Source organism: Cervus elaphus, chromosome 32, assembly GCF_910594005.1.
Source record: "Cervus elaphus chromosome 32, mCerEla1.1, whole genome shotgun sequence".
NCBI classification, from domain to species: Eukaryota; Metazoa; Chordata; class Mammalia; order Artiodactyla; family Cervidae; genus Cervus; species Cervus elaphus.
Window position 1 is genome coordinate 46,572,941 of NC_057846.1, and position 14,355 is coordinate 46,587,295.

Here is a 14,355-nt window from a genome sequence, read left to right on the forward strand (position 1 = left end):
GGACAGGTAAGCATCAGCGATACTGCTAAAATTAATATTATTAGATTTTAAAGTTATGTACCTATATTACTCTGATTAAAAAAAAACTAAATTAAAAAGGGGTTAATTTTTGGACTCACTGAGTCTTTAGTCTAAAAAGAACAACACAGCTGGTAGTATTTAAAATAAAATACAACAATGCATAAATTAAATGTTAATAGTTTACAAATAACCACCCAGGTCCACTGGATGCTTTATGGGATACTCAGAAAACCATGGTCACCAGATGGTCCTCAGTTGGCCAAAGCCTGCCAGAACGAAGATACAAGAAGGGAGAAACATGTTTTTGTTTAAGGACAAATGACATATTCAAAATTTAATTTATTTTGGCTCTCAGTAATACAATCTGACAGGATTGTTGGATGATTGCTTTCCCAGAGCAGCCCCTGAATTCTTGGCCATTCTTAACAATCTGGGCTTTACTTGGCTCTCCTGTGAGATGGTAACCCCAGGCCCGCCCCACTCGGGCTCGCCCTCCCAAACCACCTGAGGGAGGTGGGCCTGGTCCCTAGCCCCCTGGAAGCCCGCTGGCTCGGGGGCCGAGGCGTCGCTGGTCCCTGAGGGCGGAGAGCAGCTGTGAAGAGCCAGCCTGTCACACCGCCTTCTGCTTCTCCACTGTGTCTGGGCAGCGTGAGAAGGAGCATCAGGAGAAAGCAGAGAAAACCTGCTTTTGCTTTTCTCATTCCTTGTGTTTTACTTGGTAGGAGAAAAGGAACCTACCTTTCATTGAAAGCAGCTGATTGAGCTGATAATGAGACTGAAGAAGGAGCCTACAAAATCTGCACGCCACTGTCCGCTTGGGATGAGGGAGTCTTCATCAGAATGCTCTTGATGCTGCAAGACCAAGTGGCAAGACATTTAATGAATGAAACTTGGAGAGAAGCTAAAGATGTTAGTCATGTGAAAAAAAAAATCAGGAAAAAATGACAAAGTAGGGAAAAGAAAACAACACAAAGAGGAAAGTAAAGTCATCATGAACCTGCATTGTTGGGAACCCCAAATGTCTACTCTACTCCCCTCCTCCCACCCCAGCACCAGGGCACAGTCTCATGGGGCAAACTAATCACAGAATTCCCAACTCTTTTGCCAAAGGCCATTTGCCAGATAAACCAAATACATTTTTGTTTTTTAATTTCAGTTTTAGTGAGGCATAATTGACAAGCAAAATTGTAAGGCATTAATATTTAAAATATAAAATTGGTGCAGCCACTGTGGAGAACAGTATGGAGGTGCCTTAAAAAACTAAATGTAGAGTTACAATATGATCCAGCAACCTCACTCCTGGGCATGTATCTGGACAAAACTCTAATTCAAAAAGACAGAGCCACCCCTATGTTTATAGCAGCACTTCTGGCAACAGCCAGGACATGGAGACAGCCTAAATGCGTAACGACAGACGAAGGGACAGAGAGGATGTGGTACGCATATACAACGGAATATTACTCAGCTGTAAAGAAGAATGAAATAATGCCATCTGCAGCAACATGAACGGACCTAGAGATTATCACACTAAGCGAAGCAAGTTAGAAAGAAAAAAAGTAAATGCTGTATCACATCACCTATATGTGAAATCTAAGACGTGACACAGACGAACTCATCTACAAAACATACATAGAATCAGGAACACAGAGAGTAGACCAGTGGCTGCCAAGAGCGAGGGAGCTGGGACGGGGTGGAGTGGGACCTTGGGGTTAGCAGATGTGAGCTACTGCATATATGATGAATAAACAACAAGGTCCTAGTGTACAGAAACTACACTCGATATCCTGTGATAAACCATAATGGAAAAGAATATTTTAAAAAAGACTATACATAAATATATATACATATGACTGAAATGCTTTGCTATACAGCAGCAATTAACACAAAATTATCAGTTATATATTTCAATTTAAAAAACAATAAATGATATGTACAATGTGGTGACTTGTTGTAAGTATACACTGTGGAAGGATTTTTCCCATCTAGTTACACAACAATCAAATCATTTACCTTGTTTTGGTAAGAATATTTTAAGTTCTACTCTCTCATTAAATTTAAATATTATAATACAGTGTTATCCACTGTAGTTATCATGTTTTACATTAGATCTCAGATTTGTTCATCTTACAGCTGAAAGTTTGTACAAGATCTCCCTCTTTCATTCACCTCCTGCCAGCCCATGGCAACCATTTTTCTTCTCTGTTTCTATGAGTTTGCCTCTTTTTCCTGAGATTCCACATCTAAGTGATACCATGCAGCATTTGTCTTTCTCATTTGGCTTATTTCATTGAGCATGCTACTTGCTAGCTCCATACATATTGTTGCAAATGGCAGGATTTCATCCTTTCTCATGGCTGAATATTTTCCATTGTGTGTATATGTGTGTGTGTGTGTGTGTGTGTGTGTTGGTGCATGTGTGGGTACCACATCTTCCTTACCCATTCTTCCACTGATGGACACTTAAGTTGTTCACATATCTTGGCTGTTGCCAGTAGATATTCATTTATCTTAGACAAAGGATTTGCTGTAGGGTTGTCCCCTCTGTGTAGTATTCAGCAATTTTGCTCAGTAATTATGGGGAAATTGTACTCTGCTGACTACCATCTTGTGAGGGATCAGAAAACTAAGCTAGGAAAGCAAAGCAAAAAGAAAGGAGAACCCTCAATAAACCGCGCTTGACACCTGCCTCACCTCTGTGCTTTTGGTGTGTGAGCCAATAAATCCCTTCTATTGTTAAAGCCGTTTGGCTCCCATGTTTTTATTTGCAACCAAAAGCTTCTAACTGACACACTGCCTGAATGGATTAATGCATGAAGAAGCCAAAGGGTGATGGAGCTTTGGGAACTGGGGCAGAGCCTTGAATGCGTCTGAAAATAATCTCATTGAAACAGAGTCCAGAAGACCATTAAAGAAAAAATTCAGCGCGGAAAATGAGAAGTCATTTGCTTAATTAGAGTTTGGGAACAGTATTTGTACGGGGAACATTTCACCCCAATGAGATTGCAAAGAAGAAAATGACTCACTGTTCTCCAACTGGCAAAAGCTGAAATCCCTTGTCTAAGGGTTATTGTTCTCTATGATAGCTCCATAATATTCTGCTAATGTGCATACATATTTTTCAAAGGTGCATTTTTCTCTCGAAGCCTTAGAGGCAATGAATAAGGACATCCAGGAGATACAGAGGTGGCAGCTTAATGAAAGAAACAAAGCGCATATTTTCATACACATTCTGGATTTGGCAGAATTTGATATTTGCAATAGTCATTTTAAATGTTAATGTTTTAACTACTAGATTAAAGAACACAACCCAAACTAGCTGCTAAATTCCATCCCGCAAAACTCCCCACACTCCAGCCATCCTTCTGCATACAGAAGTCAGATCAGTCCAGGGACTGGGTCTTCGCACTTTGCCCTCCTCAGCCACAGCTGTCCCTCACTTGGCACCTTTAGGGCCCCATTTGTTTGCACAGATTAGATTATTCTATGGTAAAAGGATTACCAACATGTGTATTAAAAGTTACACCCACACAGGTTACTTTTAATTTGCCAGTCAATACTAAATTATTCAAGTGGGCCTTAGGAAGTACTGCTGTCAATAAAGCTAGTGGATGCTAGGAATTTCAGTAGAACTATTCAAAACCTTAAAGGATGATGCCATCAAGGTGTTGCATTCGATATGTCAGCAAATCTGGAAGACCCAGCAGTGGCCCCAGGACTGGAAAAGGTCATCCAAATTCCCAAGAAGGGTAGTACTAAAGAATGTGCTAACCATCAGACAATTGCACTCATCCCCCATGCTAGTAAGGTCATGTTTAAAATGCTGCATGCTAGGCTTCATCATTATGCAAACCAAGAACTTTCAGATGTCCAAGCTGGGTTTAGAAAAGGAAGAGAAATCAGAGATCAAATTGCCAACATTCATTAGATCATAGAGTAAGCAAGGGAAGTCCAGAAGAACATCCACCTCTATTTCGTCAACTACGCTAAAGCCTTTGACTGTGTGAATCATAACAAACTGTGGAAAGCTCTTAAACAGATGAGAATACCAGACCATCTCACCTGTCTCCTGAGAAACCTGTATGCAGGTCAAGAAGCAGCGGTTAGAACACTGTATGGAACAACTGATTGGTTCAAGATTGAGAAAGGAGTACGATAGGGCTGTCTCCTGTCACCCTGCTTGTTTAATCTATATGCTGAGTACATCATGAGAAATGCTGGGCTGGATGAGTAACAAGGTGGAATCAAGATAGGTGAGAGAAACATCAACAATCTCAGAAGTGCAGATGATATCACTCTAATGACAGAAAGTGAAGAGGAACTAAACAGCCTCTTGATGAGGGTGAAGGAGGAGAGTGAAAGAGCTGACTTAAAACTAAATAAAAAATCTAAGATCATGGCATCAGCCCCATTACTTCATGGCAAATAGAAGGGGAAAAGGTGGAAGTAGTGACAGAGCTCTTCTTCTCGGGCTCAGAATCACTGCAGATGGTGACGGCAGCCGTGAAATCAGGAGAGACTGCTTCTTGGCAGGAAAGCGATGACAAACCTAGACAGTGTGTTGAAAGACAGAGATATTATTCTGCTGACAAAGGTCCATATAGTCAAGGCTACAGTCTTCCCAGTGGTCACGTACAGTGGTGAGAGCTGGACGGTAAAGAAGGCAGAGCGCCGCAGAATTGAAGAATTGATGCCTTTGAACTGTGGTGCTGGAGAAGACTCTAAGAGTCCCTTGGACGGCGAGGAGATCCAACCAGTCACTCCTAAGGGAAATCAGCCCTCAACACTCATTGTAAGAACGGATGCTGAAGCGGAAGCTCCAGTATTTTGGCCATCTGAGGCGAACAGCTGACTCACTGAAAAAGTCCCTGATGCTGGGAAAGACTGAGGGCAGAAGGAGAGGAGGGCATCAGAGAATGAGATGGTTGGATGGCATCACCAGTGCAATGAACATGAACTTGGGGAAAGTCCAGGAGATGGTGAGGGACAGGGAGGCCTAGCGTGCTGAAGTTCATGGGGTCACAAGGTTCATGGGGTCACAAAGTTGGACATGACTGGTCAACTGAATAACAACAACTGAATTATCTATTTCTTCTTATTCAGATTTCCTGAATCAATGACCATGTAAAAAATACAGCTCTTAGATTCACCTCAACCCATGTATTCAGAACTCACTGAAGAGTCTTAATGGAAAACAAAGAGCAAATTGTCGAGAACAGACCAGACAGGGAATTGTAACATGTGACAGGTCAAACACTGAAGGAATGACGGCATTTCTTAAGATGAAAATGAGCATTTATTTCTCATTCTAGATTTCAGTAACTGCAGTGCATCTTATAACTGGCCAAGCTATGGTGATGACAGAGATCTGACTGCCTGCCTGACCACAGCGTGGACACTTCGTCAAGTTATGTGAATTGATGGTCCTTCATGTATTCGGTTTAAATGCCATTTGAGACGTCTTCCTGGCTGTGTCAGTTAGCTAGGGCTGCCGTCACAAAAGAATAGGCATTTATTTCCCACAGTTCTGGAGGCTGGAAGTCCAAGGTCAAGGTGCCAGCAGGGGTGGTTCTGCACCCTGTCCCCGTTCTGCAGACAGCTCTGCCTGCGTCCTCACAAGGCTTTTTCCTGCGTACCTGCTCCCCTATCTCTCTTGTCATCTAAACAGCTTTGTTTTGCCTTAATCACCTCTTTAAACGTCTTATCTCCAAACAGAACTACATTCTGAACTACTTCAACATGCACCTTTTGGGGGCACGCAATTCAGCCTGTCAAACTGTTTGTTGTCTGAAACCTTTCAGTGGACATCTTTTGGTAAGACTACAAGAGCGCCAGCATCAAAGCTTGCGGAATGTGTATCTTATGGGGAAGAAAAATCCAAGAGACAAAAGCAAAGTGCTCTTTCAGAAATACTGCCTCACAATACTTTGATGGCGCAGAGGGTAATAATCTGCGGAAAATGCAAAGATGTTAAAGCTTTGTGCTGTAGTTTGTCAGATTTTCTTGCTAAGGGGTAGATAGTGAGCTGTCCTCTAATCAATGATATCTGTTCAGTTAACTGATCTATTCTTCTCAGCATCAAACCCACCCTTCAGCACTTTGGGATGCTTGAACTAGCTGTGGGAACCGCAGACCCCACACGCCCCCTGCGCCAGGGTATCCTGGTCAGCTCTGCCAGTGGGAGGCTGACAGGGAGACAGGTGGGGAGACAGAGAGAGGAATTCCTTTCCAGTTCTTGACAGCATTGCTTAGATAACAGCAGACAGTAGTAGCCTCTGCCTCCAGATTCTTTTTTTAATTTTTATTGGAGTACAGTTGATTTACTATATTGTATTAGTTTCAGGTGAATCAGCTATCCATATACATATATCCACTCTTTTTTAGCTTATTTTCCCATATAGGTCATTACAGAGTTTTGAGTTCCCTGTGCCATATGGATGCCCTTGTTGGTTAATCTATTTTATATATAGCAGTGTGTATATGTCAATTCCAACCTCGTGATTTATCCTTACCTTCTCCACCTTTCTCCCCTGATAAGTTTTTTTACATCTGTGACTCTAATTCTGTTTTGTAAATGTGTTAATTTGTACCATTTTTTTAGATACCACATATAAGTGGTATCATCTGATATTTGTTTTTCTCTTTTTTTTTCTTTTTCTTTTTTGTTTTTCTCTTTCTGACTTCACTTAATATATTACCCTAGAGAGATGCCCAGCTATGCTCACCTCGGCCACATTGTAACCCTTCAGAAGCTCAAGCACCAGCTACATAGGACCAAGCTCCTCGGTTTGGTGAACCTACCTCTTTTTATCCCCTACTGTGGTAACCACTAACTGTACTATCTATATCTAGGTAACTTCAGCATCCAGGTTTTGCACATTTAGCCTTCTAACACGTTCTTCATAAATTCCTGTATTACGTCACCTCAACTGGAAATACCTGGTGTGGTTTACCTTTCATTATATGAACGCTGCCTAATATAATGTCTTAGATTAGATGGAATAAAGCACCTTGAAAATATTCAAGTAATGTAAATATTCTGTTTATCTTTACTTACACAGTTTCTATAATATAAACCACTTTACGTGGATAATTTTCCTCAATTATCCATTTCTTCAATTCAGACCTTCAGAGCTTATTTTCTGTACAATCTGTCTAGCCTTTACAGTTTCACTGTAACAGGTTATCTGACTTCATATTATCTTTGTAGCTTCTACCAACCTCATTCACTAAAAGCTTTATCTGTAATAGGTAACCATATACAAAGGAATATATACACAGGTTTACCAAGTGTAAACTACACCTTTGTTTTGAAATGTTCTATTGAAGGTGAGTCTTGATAATAGTGGAAGATATAATTTTGAATATGCTTAGGATAAAATATTTTCATGCATGTAAACTGCCCTGAATAAATTCATATGTTACTGGGGATAAGAGAACTTCCTGGATTTAATGTTTCTCCCTAAGAAAGTTCTCTTTTGTGAAAATATTTTTTTCTTTTTAATGAACTATAGTTGACATTCAATATTGTGTTAGTTTCAGGGGTACTACATAATTATTTGATATTTGCATGCATTATGAAGTGATCACCACAATAGCTCTAATAGCCATCTGTTCCTACACAAAGTTATTAAAATATTATTCACCATATTTCTATGCTGTATATTACATTAACTAATTTATGATATAACTGGAGGTTTGTACTCTTCAATCCCTTCACCTATTTCACCTACTCCCTCACACCTCCTCCTTCTGGTAAATACCCATTTGCTCTCTGTATCTATGAACCTATTTTCACTTTGTCTTGTTTGTTTATTTTTTAGATTCCACACATAGGTGAGATCACGAAGTTGCTGTCTTTCTCTGTCTGACTTATTTCACTTAGCATAATACCCGCTAGACTCATCCATGTTATTGCAAATGACAAAGTTTCATTTTTTATGGCTGAGTGTTCACATCTTCCTCTGTGTGTGTGTGTGTGTGTGAGTGTGTGTGTGTGTGAGTGTGTGTGTGTGTATGTGTGTGTGTGTCTAACTCCCAGTTGATCCCAAAGGCATGAGCAGTAAATGCCTACTGTCGCTACCCAAGGTTAGAGCTGCTATGCAGTAATGCTAACTCATACCAGAGAGGTTCTGGGCCATCACTTGGCTGCCTGATTGGACCTCGAAATTTTGTCTAGGGTTTGGAGGAACACTCGGGAATTTCAACCTGCTTAAGTATCAGGATCAGTGCTCTCCTTGATTTCAAGGGTTAGATGGTATAATTTGAACAGAAATGGTCTGGGATCCAGAAACTGAATTCAAGTTCTGATTTTGCAGTATACCGGCTATCTGTTGCACTTGGACAACTCCTTAACTTCTCTCACTTCAGGCTCCCCATTTCTAAAATGGGGATAACAACACTTACTTCAGGCATTTTACAGTGATTAACTAGCATTGCACAGGTAAGATGTATGTCTAAAGCCAAACATATGTGTTATGGGTCAAACTGTATTACCCAGAGAGATGTGCTGAAATTCTAACCCCAGGTAGCTTTGAATATGACCTCATTTGGAGAAATGGTTTTCCAAAGCAATTGAATTACAATTCAGTTCAGTTCAGTCGCTCAGTCGTGTCTGACTCTTTGCAACCCCATGAGCCGCAGGACGCCAAGCTTCCCTGTCCATCATCAAATCCCGGAGTCCACCCAAACCCATGTCCATTGAGTCGGTGATGCCAGCCAACCATCTCATCCTCCATCATCCACTTCTCCTCCTGTCATCAATCTTTCCCAGCATCAGGGTCTTTTCCAATGAGTCAGCTCTTCACATCAGGTGGCCAAAGTATTGGAGTTTCAGCTTCAACATCAGTCCTTCCAATGAACACCCAAGACCAATCTCCTTTAGGATGGACTGGTTGGATCTCCTTGCAGTCCAAGAGGCTCTCAAGAGTCTTCTCCAACACCACAGTTCAAAAGCATCAATTCTTCAGCACTCAGCTTTCTTCACAGTCCAACTCTCACATCCATACATGACCACTGGAAAAATCATAGCCTTGATGAGACGGACCTTTGTTGAAAAAGTAATGTCTCTGCTTTTTAATATGCTGTCTAGGTCGGTCATAACTTTCCTTCCAAGGAGTAAGTGTCTTTTAATTTCATGGCTGCAATTACCATCTGCAGTGATTTTGGAGCCCAGAAAAATAAAGTCAGCCACTGTTTCCCCATTTATTTGCCATGAAGTGATGGAACCGGATGCCATGATCTTAGTTTTCTGAATGTTGAGCTTTAAGCCAACTTTTTCACTCTCCTCTTTCACTTTCCTCAAGAGGCTCTTTAGTTCTTCTTCACTTTCTGCCATAAGGGTAGTGTCATCTGCATATCTGAGGTTATTGATATTTCTCCCGGCAATCTTGATTCCAGCTTGTGCTTCATCCAGCCCAGCGTTTCTCATGATGTACTCTGCATATAAGTTAAATCAGCAGGGTGACAATATACAGCTTTGACATACTCCTTTTCCTATTTGGAACCAGCCTGTTGTTCCATGTCCAGTTCTAACTATTGCTTCCTGACCTGAATACAGGTTTCTCAAGAGGCAGGTCAGGTGGTCTGGTATTCCCATCTCTTCCAGAATTTTCCACAGTTCATTGTGATCCACACAGTCAAAGGCTTTGGCATAGTCAATAAAGCAGAAATAGATGTTTTTCTTGAACTCTCTTGCTTTTTCAATGATCCAGTGGATGTTGGCAATTTGATCTCAGGCTCTTCTGCCTTTTCTAAAACCAGCTTGAACATCTGGAAGTTCACGATTCACGTATTGCTGAAGACTGGCTTGGAGAATTTTAAGCATTACTTTACAAGCATGTGAGATGAGTGCAATTGTGCGGTAGTTTGAGCATTCTTTGGGATTGCCTTTCTTAGGGATTGGAATGAAAACTGACCTTTTCCAGTCCTGTGGCCACTGCTGAGTTTTCCAAATTTGTTGGCATATTGAGTGCAGCACTTTCACAGCATCCTTCCAAAGAACATTCAGGACTGAAAGTCACTCAGTCGTGTCCAACTCTTTGAAACCTCATGAACTATACAGTCCATGGAAGTCTCAAGGCCAGAATACTGCAGTGGATAGCCATTCCCCTCTCTAAGTGATCTTCCCAACCCAGGGATCAAACCCAGGTCTCTCACATTGCAGGCAGATTCTTTACTAGCTGAACCACCAGGGAACGCCAATGGACATGAGTTTGAGTAAACTCTGGGAGATAGCGAAGGACAAGGAAGCCAGGTGTGCTGCAGTCCATGGGGTCACAAAGGGTTGGATATGACTTAGCAGCTGAACAACAACAAACTGTAGACCACTGATGCTAAGAACTGCCACTAAGAACGGCTGGGAGGTACCGGAAGCCGGGAAGAGGCAGGAAAGGCCCTTCCCTAGAGCCTTCAGAGGGTGCGTGACCCTATAGACAACTTGATCTTAGGCTCTCAGCTTCCAGAGCTGTGAACAGATAAGCTTCTGTTGTTTTAAGCCACTCAGTTTGCTGTACTTTGTCAAGGCAGCTCCAGAGATGGATGTAATAGGTATTGTGCCAAATTATGAATTTTATAAGGAAGAGTCAACTTAATCATGAGTATAAGTGAGCCACCTTTGGGGACTTCAGAAAATCTGAGGAGTACAATGATTTTTCCACAGGTGAAATAACTAAGCTTGTATAATTTGAGTATTAGTATTAACTTGAACCCAACTGTAACCACAGAAGAATAAAGTTCAGAGGACTTCTCATTACTCAGTGGAGCAGTAATATATAAAATATTCAATAATCACCAATATTTATTGAATTCCAAGTACTGTTCTCAGTATTTTTAGTGTTCTTGAGAAGTTTAAATGAGTTAAAATTCCAAGAACACTGTGAAGTACTGGATCACTCAGGGCTTAACCAGTCTGACCAGGAAAACACTATCTTGAATATTTAAAACAGAACTGATAGGAGACCAACAAGGGAAGCTGAAACACTTTGAAGCCGCAACATCAGGAAGGAAGTCAGTGTGAATGTAAGTTGGCGCAGCCACTATGGAGAACACTATAGAGGCTCCTTAAGAAACTAAAAATAGAACCACCATGTGACCCAGCAATCCCACTCCTGGGTATATATCCAGAGAAAACCATAACTTAAAAAGATACACAGATACACATACCCCAGTGTTCATTGCAGCACTGTTTACAATAGCCAGGACATGGAAGCAACCTAAATGTCCATCAACAGATGAATGGATAAAGATGATATGGTACATGTATACAGTGGAATACTACTCAGCCATAAAAAGGAATAAATTGTGCCACGCGTGGAGACATGGATGGACCTAGAGACTATCATACAGAGTGAAGTTAAGTCAGAAAGACGAAAACAAATATCATATTAACGCATACATGTGAAATCTAGAAAAGTGGTACAGGTCAGTCTATTTGTAAAGGAGAAACAGAGACACAGACGTGGAGAACAAATGTATGGACACCAGGTGGAGAAGGGGGCATGGGATGAACTGGGAGATTGGCACTGACATATAGACACGACCATGTATGAAACAGATGACTAAGGAGAACCTATCGTATAGACAGGGACCCTACTCAGTGCTCGGCGGTGGCCTAAATGGGAAAGAAATCCAGGAAGAGTGGATATGTGTGTACGGATAGCTGATTCACTTTGCTGCACAGAAGAAAGTAACACAGCAGTGTAAAGATACTATACTCCAATAAAATGCTTTAAAAAAAGAAAGGAAGCTGCCATCATCCCTGGACCCAAGGGACACAGGGAGGAGGCAGTGCTGCAAGAGGCCAGGGGTGGGGGTCCCCGGGTCAAGGTCAGGATGGAACCACAGCAGGCCTCCACCAAGCGAGCTGGAGCTGCGCGGAACCTGGCCCAGGCGGGCGTGGCGGGAAGAGGCCTGCCTGGCGGTCTCTGTCCTCCCACCCCACCCCTTCCCGCCACCTGCTGGCTGAACTGAGTCGGAGAAGGAAGGGCACGCCCTTTGCCGCCCAGAGCAGAGCAGAGCAGAGCCAGCAGCTCCAGGGGCAGGCAGGCTGCTACCACTTCCACCTCACTTTCAAGGTAAAAAGCTGAGGACCCGAGGGATAAAGTCACGTGCCTAAGGCCACTCGGCCGGGCCTGGGATTTGAACCCACAGTCCAGTTTGCCCCGGGGCTCCTGCCCACTCATACTATGCTGCACTGGCTTCAGGAGGAAAGTGGAGGTGGGGAGTCCATCATGAAGATTACCATAACCGTCCACAGTTCAGGAGGTAAAGACCTGTATTAGACTGTTATCTGTAAAACTGAATAAAATAGGTTTCCTTGAGAAATATGACCAAGGCAAGAATTATTTGTTAGAAAAGAAAAAGGAAAAAGCTTTCGGTCATAAAAAATATTTGAAAACAGAGAGAGATAATTTATTTAACTGCCACAGTATTCAATCTCAAGCCAGAAAATGAGTGAGGCAGCATGATGAGATTTTTTTGTAATTGCCATTATCATTATAACAAATTGAACCTCCATGAAATAGCTTGAGACGTCTCTGAAAGTCTGCACTTCCTTTTGTGAAACTTTCCAAGTTGCTTCTCTTTTATGGCTTCCTTTCTTCATCTGCTTCAAGGCACATGCTGGCTGTGCTTTTCTCATAAGCAATAGTATTCTAAGTTTTGTTTTTTCTTGCTTTTTGTTTTGCAACTTTGAGCCATAAGCCTGAGATGACAGTAGTGAAATCAGAAGTGTCTTTTCACATACAATTTACTTTCTCTTCTAGGGGGTATAAAATAAAATAACAAAGAATCAATTAGACTAGGAAAAACTGTTGCATTTTTCTTTCTTTTTAAAATGATTTGTTAGCTAAGTTTAATTAAGAAAATCAACAAGTCTACTAGAAAATTATAATTACTTGAATTATGGGTGATACAAATGTTTTATAAAAATATAAGTTGCAAAAAGGAAAAAACAGCTGAAGGAAACATAAATACTCTTTCCAATCGATGTGGCACATGGAAGAAAGACTGCACATACAGATTAACTAGAGCAGATATGCAATTTCATCAAACCAAAGGCCGATCTGTATTGATTCAGGTAACCCTGAACTTTCTTTCACTACAAAAATAACTGCATTTTCCGACTGCTCTGAATTATCCAGATGATTGCTTTAACTGTCTGCTTTACTGTCCTTGTGGAGATAAACAGAAGGTGCAATGGTTTCCATTTCATGACGGTGAGCTAAAGCAAAACTACCCAGTAAAGGCCACTGGGGCAATCCTTCAACATTAGACGCTATCTAATGACTACCTTCTCTGTGTCAGTAATGGAATATGAGGAGGATATGTGTGGGTCTTTGGTTTCAGGCATTGGAAATGTATTGGATACAGGTGTCTGAATGGTTTGAATTATGGAACACTTAAAAAATTCCTGTCACAGACAAATACCATAGGATATCACTTTGTGTGGAATCTAAAACAAATGATACAAATGGACTTGTTTAAAAACAAACAGACTCACAGACACAGAAGACAAACTTATGGTTACCAAGGGGGAAGGAGGATGGGAAGGGATAGTTAGGGAGGTTGGGACTGATGTGTACACACTAATATATTTTAAAGAAAAAAGTTTTAAGCTTTTTTCTTGTTTCCTTTCTCACTACTTCTTGCATGTATACACAGTGCTCCTTTTCTTTCAAATTGTAATTAAATATTTATTCGTGCAATTTACTGATTAATGCTTGTCCTCTGCGAAGTTCCTCAAATGCAGGACTCTTGTTTGTCAATGCCTTTTATCCCCAGTACCTGGCATATGATACACACTTCATTTAAAAAAAAAAATCTTAACTAATGAATAAATGAGAGAACAGAAGAAAAAAAATGAGGATAGTTTAAGAGACCTCTGGAACAATAATATCAAGTGTACTAACAGTTGCATTATAGGGGTCCCAGACAGAGAAGAGAGAAAGAAGGGGCAGGGACATACATGAAGACATGAGAGCAAAAAAATTTCCTAACCTGTGAAAGGAAACAGACATCCAGGTCCAGAAAGCACAGAGAGTCCTAAGTAAGACGAACTGAAAGAAGTCAGCCCAAGACACATGATAATTAAAATGGTAAAAATGGAAAAGAAACAGAAAATATTAAAAGCAGCAGAGACAAAGTGACCAGTTACATGCCAATAAATTTCCATAAGATTGTCAACTGACTTTCAGCAAAACTCTGCAAACCAAAAGGGAGTCACACGATGTCATCAAACTGGTGAGAGGGAAAACCTACAACTAAAAGCTCTCTACCTGGCAATACTATCACTTAGACCTGAAGGAGAGCAGAGTTCTATAGACAAGCAAAAGCTAA

The 14,355-nt window shown here is 41.2% G+C and overlaps 1 long non-coding RNA gene across 1 annotated transcript in view; it reads right to left on the reverse strand.

Annotated features, from left to right (window-relative positions):
- LOC122687942 overlaps positions 1-14,355 on the reverse strand; it is a 178,059-nt gene that overhangs the window by 41,861 nt on the left and 121,843 nt on the right. Inside the window, exon 2 of the long non-coding RNA XR_006339275.1 lies at positions 760-873. This is a non-coding gene — a long non-coding RNA (uncharacterized LOC122687942). The remainder of the gene's footprint in view (positions 1-759; positions 874-14,355) is intronic.